The following is a 6,465-nucleotide window of genomic DNA, read 5'->3' as shown; positions in this document are numbered from 1 at the left end:
CCAGTAAGTCTTAGATTTGTCCTTTTGAGGCTATCTTCTAGATTCTATAAGTGTGTTCATTTCTTATTCTTTTTTCTTTAGTCTTCTGACTGTGTATTTCCAAATAGGCTGTCGTCAGGCTCACTAATTCTTTCTTGTTTGATCAGTTCTGCTATTAAAGGAGTCTGGTGCATTCTTCAATAAGCCAGTGGCATTTTTCAGCTCCAGAATTTCTGCTTGACTTTTAGTTATTTCAATATCTATGTTAAATTTATCTGATAGAATTCTGAATTCCTTTTCTGTATTATCTTGAATTTCTTTGAGTTTCCTCAACACATCTATTTTGAATTCTGTCTCAAAGGTCACATATCTCTTTCTCTAGGATTGGTCCTTGGTGCCTTATTTAGTTCATTTGGTGAGGTTATGTTTTCCTGGATGGTGTTGATGCTCGTAGATGTTCTTTGGTGCCTGGGCATTGAAGGGTTGGGTATTTATTGTAGTCTTCACTGTCCTGGCATATTTCTAGCTGTCCTTCTTAGGGAAGGCTTTCCAGATATCTAAGCTATATCTGCTTTAGGGAGCACTCCAAACTCAGTAATGCTATGGTTCTTGCACAGGCATAGAGGCACTGCCTTGATGGTCTTGGACAAAATCTGGGAGAATTCTCTGGTAGATACACTTGATCTCTTTCCTTATAATCTCTCAAACATAGTTTTTTTCTCTCTCTGTTCTGAGTTACTCAGGGCTGAGGGTGGAATGACACCAGCACCCCTGTGGCCACCATCATGATGACTGCACTGGGTCAGACCTGAAGCCAGCACTGTGTGTTGCCAAAGGCCTGCTATAACCACTCCCTGGCTACTGCCTATTTCACTCACCACCCCTGGGGCTCTACAATCAGATGGCAAAGCTAGCCAGGCCTGTGTCCTTCCTTTCAGGGTGCCAAGGTCCCCCAAGCCCCAGGTGAGTCCAGAAGTGCCATCTGGTAGTCAGGGATTACAGTAAAAAAACCTTAGAAGCCTACGTTGTGTCCTATTGTATTGTGGCTTGGCTGAGCTGGCACTCAAACCATACAAGTCCTTTCCTGGAAAGGCAGAGGAACCTCCCCCCATAGCCACCACCCTAAGCCACAAGGATTTCTGTCAGAGTACTGCTGATGTTCCCTTAGGGCCAAAGGTCTCTTAAGTCAGCTTGTCATGAATGCTGCCTCTTCAGGGAAGTGGGCTCCCCTCTAGCCCAGGACAGGTCCAGAAATGCCATCAGAGTCAAATTCTAGACCCAAGAGCTTGCTTGTTGCTCTGTCCCTCTGTGGCCATGCTGGTGCCTAAGGTACAAGACAAAGTCCCCTTACTTTTCCCTCTGCTTTTCCCAAGCACAAGTTTTGCTCTGTAGCCATTACAGCTGGTTATGTGCCGAGTCTCACCTGAAGCCAGCAAGTCTCAGAGGCCCACTCAAGGCCCTTGATGTAGTACCTGGATATTGCTGCTGGTTATTCAGGGTCCAAGGGCTCTTCAGTTAACAGATGATGCAGGACTGGGTCCTTTCCTTCAAGGCAGCAGGTTCCCTTCTGGCCCAAGATGTGTCTAGAAATGTCTGGGAGCTAGGCCCTGTAACAGGAGCCTCCTGATTCTGACCAGTGCCTTCTCCTGCTATGGCTGGGCTGGTATCCAAGATGTAAGACACAGCCCACCCCGATTCTGTGTCCTACCTCAAGTCGAAGGGGTCTCTTCTGGAGGTGAGAGCTGTGCAGCCTGCGGTTAAGGGAGGGCTGATGCCATATGTCACCGCTCCTCCCTGTCCCCTGTCAGTTCAGTGTCTCTGGGCCTAATTCAGCACTAGGACTGGCCTAAGAATTGCAGTCCTTATGGCCTAGACGGCCTTTCAACTTTACTTAGACAGAAGCTGCAGCCCTCAGCAATGAGGTTTGCAGGCACTTAAGTTCAGACCACTGGGATCAGCAGTTCCCCTCTGGCTGAGGCTGGTTTAAATGCTCCCTCCATGCGCAGGTATCAGCTGAATTTGGTCTGGTTTTCTTTCCTTTCTGCTCTAATAGGACAGCACTGAGTTGAGTGCCTCACAATTGCTGTGTTCTCCCTCCTACAGCACCTAGAGATGCTCTCTGCATTGTGCCGCTGCCACCGGGGGTGGGAGAGGAGTACTGTCGGCAATTCAGGACTATTTTTTAAATCACTTCAGTGCCTCTTTCAGTGATATGAAGTCAAAACCAGGTACTATACAAGTGCTTACCTGATTTTTGGTTTGTATGAAAGTGGTGTTTCTTTTTCCTGTGTAGATAGTTGTTAATTTGGTGTCTTTGCAAGGGATGATCGGGGAGCCTTCTATTCTGCCATCTTGCTCTGCTCCCTCTCTATAGTTTAAATATTTGAGGTATGTTAGGCAAGGTCCCATCTTCTTCAGAAAGCTAGACTGTTTTTGTCCATTATTCCTGTAACATTTTGAATGTATATCACTACACACCTCAGAATGGTTAAACTCTAAAATACTGACACCACCAAATGCTTCCAAAGATGCAGAACAAAGGAACATTCATTTCTGTGGTAATTCAAATGGCAGAGGTTGCAGTGAGCTGAGATTGCACCACTGCACTGCAGCCTGGGTGACAGAGCAAGACGCTGTCTCAAAAAAAAAAATCACACAGTGATCTCATTTCACACAAACTAGATAGACAAAAATATATTATTCCACATGATTGACAACATTGGAATTATCTACACGTGCAAGAATGGTGGGAGGGTCAGTTCATATACTTCATTGGAACTTATACTTCATTGGCAATCTTAACGTTGCTCAGAATCTAACACAGCAAGTTTTCTCTAATGTATAGAGAATTTACTATGCATAGGCACTTGGGGACTTAAAGTATGATTAAAGCAGCATTTTCCATGGGAACAAAACACAGCAGCCAGGCATGGTGGCTCATGACTGTAATCCCAGAACTTTGGGAGGACGAGGCAGGCGGATCACCTGAGGTCGGGAGTTTGAGACCAGGTGACCAACATGGAGAAACCCTGTTTCTATTAAAAAAACAAAATTAGCTGGACGTTGTGCAAGCCCGTAATCTCAGCTACTCAGGAGGCTAAGGCAGGAGAATTGCTTGAACCCGGAAGGTGGAGGTTGTGGTGAGCTGAGATGGTGCCACTGCACTCCAGCCTGGGCGACAGGGCGAAACTGCCTCAAAACAACAACAAAAAAAAGCATGCACACAAAAACCAACTAGAAAGGTTAAGCAAATTGGGTAGCTCAAGCTTCAGACACCAGCATGTGTTGAAACAACTGGAGATACACCTATCCATTATTTCCTTTCATAGAAAGTGCAAAAGAGGCAAACCTAAGCAAAACATTGGTGATAAAATAATGGCATAGCTATAAAGAATATCCACAGTCCTCACCTCTGGAGACAGGAGGAAAACAAAGTCAAGGTGAAGCAGCACTGGAGATAGGATATACCCAAGGTCTGTTCATTCTGTGAGTGCCCAGGCTACAGAATCGTATAATTTTATAGTTAGGATTAAACATAAAATTCTATGTGTTATTTTTTATGTGTGTTAGACGGAGTTTAACTCTGTTGCCCAGGCTGGAGTGTAGTGGCGTGGTCTCGGCTTACTGCAAGCTTGGCCTCCCGGGTTCAAGTGATTCTCCTGCCTCAGCCTCCCAAGTAGCTAGGATTAAGGGCATGCACCACCACACCTGGCTAACTTTGTATTTTTAGTAAAGACGGGGTTTGTCCATGTTGGTCAGGCTGGTCTTGAAATCACAACCGCAGATGATCTGCCCGCCTCGGCCTCCCAAAGTGCTTGGATTACAGGCATGAGTCACTGTACCCAGCCAGTATGCTATATTTCACTACAAAAATATAATTCAGCTGGGTGTGTTGGCTCATGCCAAGGCAAGACATTCACTTGAGGCTAGGAGTTCGAGAACAATCTGGGCAACATAGTAAGACCCCTATCTCTACCAATAAAATAAAATGTCATTTTTAAATATAAATATATAATTCTTTAAGCATGAAAAATCATTATTTTTTTTTGAGACGACAGAGTCTCACGTTGTTGCCTGGGCTGGAGTGCAGTGGTACAATCTTGGCTCACTATAACCTCTGCCTCCCAGGTGCAAGCCATTCTCCTACCTCAGCCTCCTGAGTAGCTGGGATTACAGGTGCCCACCACCATACCTGGCTAATTTTTTGTATTTTTAGTAGAGATGGGGTTTCACTATGTTGGCCAGGCTGGTCTCGAACTCTTGATCTCATGATCCGCTTGCCTCAGCCTCCCTAAGTGCTGTTATTACATGTGTAAGCCACCACGCCTGGCCAATAATTTTCAAATATTTATTTTGCCATGTTTTCTAACTACCTCCCCAGTTCTTATTTCACTGCCTTAGTTCAGTGCAGATTTTTAAGTCTTTTAGACTGCACCTATTGCTATTCACCTTGATTTCAGCAAGCAATGACTAGTAAAAGAATGGAAACATACTCAATGTTTATTTAGAGAGAACTGGCTACATAAACTTCCATCTTTTAAAAAATATATTTATTAAAAAAAATATTTTAGGGGAGACAGGTTATCTCTGTTGCCCACACTGGAAGTATAGTAGCACATAGTTCACTGCAGCCTTGAACTCCTGGGTTCAAGTGATCCTCCCACCTCAGCCTCCCAAGTAGCTGAGACTACAGGCATGTGAGCCGCCACAACTGGCTCAACTTCATCATCTTGGGAACCTTTATAAGAATTAGGGAAGGCACCAGTGGATATGAAAAAAGCTGCAGGATTTATTTTCAAATGAACAAAAAAGCAAAGTCTGTAAACCATGTTGCCTTTTATAGCGATAGAAGAAAAATATGTAGTTTAAATTGCTTTTTATGTGAATGCTGAACAGACAAGAAAAAATTGTTATCTTTGGGAACTTGAGGCCACTAGACACGAATGCTAGAGGACATGCTAAGAGTGAGCCTTCAGGTAGACTACTTCTAAATCTCAGGCTGAGGTGTGTGTATGTATAGAGACAAGATCTTGCCATGTTTCCCAGGCTGGTCTAGAACTCCTGGCCTCAAACAATCCTTTGGCCTTGGCCTCCCAAACATATATGAGTCACTGTGCCCAGCCTCAGGTTGAATTTTTGAATCCTGACATTCACTATAAACAATTATTAAAGAAAATTTGCATTAACTATATATATATATTTTTTTGAGATGGAGTTTCGCTCTTGTTACCCAGGCTGGAGTGCAATGGCGCGATCTCGGCTCACTGCAACCTCTGCCTCCTGGGTTCAGGCAATTCTCCTGCCTCAGCCCCCTGAGTAGCTGGGATTACAGGCACGCACCACCATGCCCAGCTAATTTTTTGTATTTTTAGTAGAGACAGGGTTTCACCATGTTGACCAGGATGGTCTTGATCTCTTGACCTCGTGATCCACCCGCCTCGGCCTCCCAAAGTGCTGGGATTACAGGCTTGAGCCACCGCGCCCGGCCAGCATTAACTATATTTTAATAGCTCATAAATCAAATGACTTTTAACAGGAAACCAGTTATCTGTTACAGTCCTCTAAAGAAGTAGTTTTGTAAAGTGAGAAATACGTTTTTACAAACCATAAAAAATTGTTTTGCACATAAAGATGGGAGCAATGGACACTGGCGACTGCTGGAGCGGGGAGGGGTGGTGGAGAGTGAGGGCTGAGGGACTGCCTGTTGGGTGCTGTGCTCACTGCCAGGATGACCGGATCACCCATAGCCCAAACCTCAGTGTCACAGTGTTCCCATGTGATAGAACTGTACCTGTACCCCTTGAATCTAAAATGAAATTAAGAAATAGAAATGTGTATTTTTGTGATATGATTCCTGATGTTCATAAGATGTGGATTTGTGTATTCCATCCCAGGAATCTTTAAAAAGTAAATGTTAACAAAAAATTTTTTTATCACTTGAGCTCAGTGATTCAAGACCACCCAGGACAACAAAGTAAAACCCCATCTCTACAAAAAATTTAAAAATTACCCAGGCGTGGTGGCATGTGCCTGTAGTCCCAGCTACCTGGGAGGCTAAAGTGGGAGGATGGCGTAGGGCCTGGGAGGCAGAGGTTGCAGTGAGGTGAGATTGTGCCACTGCACTCTAGCTTGGGCAGCAGAGTGAGACATGTCTCAAAAAAAAAAAAAAAAAGAAAGAAAAAAAAATAATTTTAAACATTTGGTTCCTAAATAAAATTACAAGTGATATTGCAGGTTGTACTGCCATCATATATCAACCTGCAGGGCATTTTTTGATATGGGTGGAATATTATGGCATTAGGATTGCATAACAGCATGAGGAGCTTCACTAATCCGTTCCCCAGCAAAACATGTGACAGTTACTTTAAAACAACCATTTAAAACCCCTGGAATGCCGGGCGTGGTGGCTCAAGCCTGTAATCCCAGCACTTTGGGAGGCCGAGGCGGGTGGATCACGAGGTCAAGAGATCGAGACCATCCTGGTCA

The 6,465-nt window shown here is 44.3% G+C and overlaps 1 long non-coding RNA gene across 1 annotated transcript in view; it reads left to right on the top strand.

The window, feature by feature from the left end:
* Window positions 1–906: 906 nt before the first annotated feature.
* LOC119466852 overlaps window positions 907–6,465 on the top strand; it is a 22,812-nt gene continuing 17,253 nt past the window's right edge. The window contains exon 1 of the long non-coding RNA XR_005195343.1: window positions 907–942. This is a non-coding gene — a long non-coding RNA (uncharacterized LOC119466852). The remainder of the gene's footprint in view (window positions 943–6,465) is intronic.

Source organism: Cebus imitator, unplaced genomic scaffold (genome assembly GCF_001604975.1).
Source record: "Cebus imitator isolate Cc_AM_T3 unplaced genomic scaffold, Cebus_imitator-1.0 Scaffold234, whole genome shotgun sequence".
Lineage (NCBI taxonomy): Eukaryota > Metazoa > Chordata > Mammalia > Primates > Cebidae > Cebus > Cebus imitator.
This window is presented reverse-complemented; position numbering and strand designations above follow the sequence as displayed.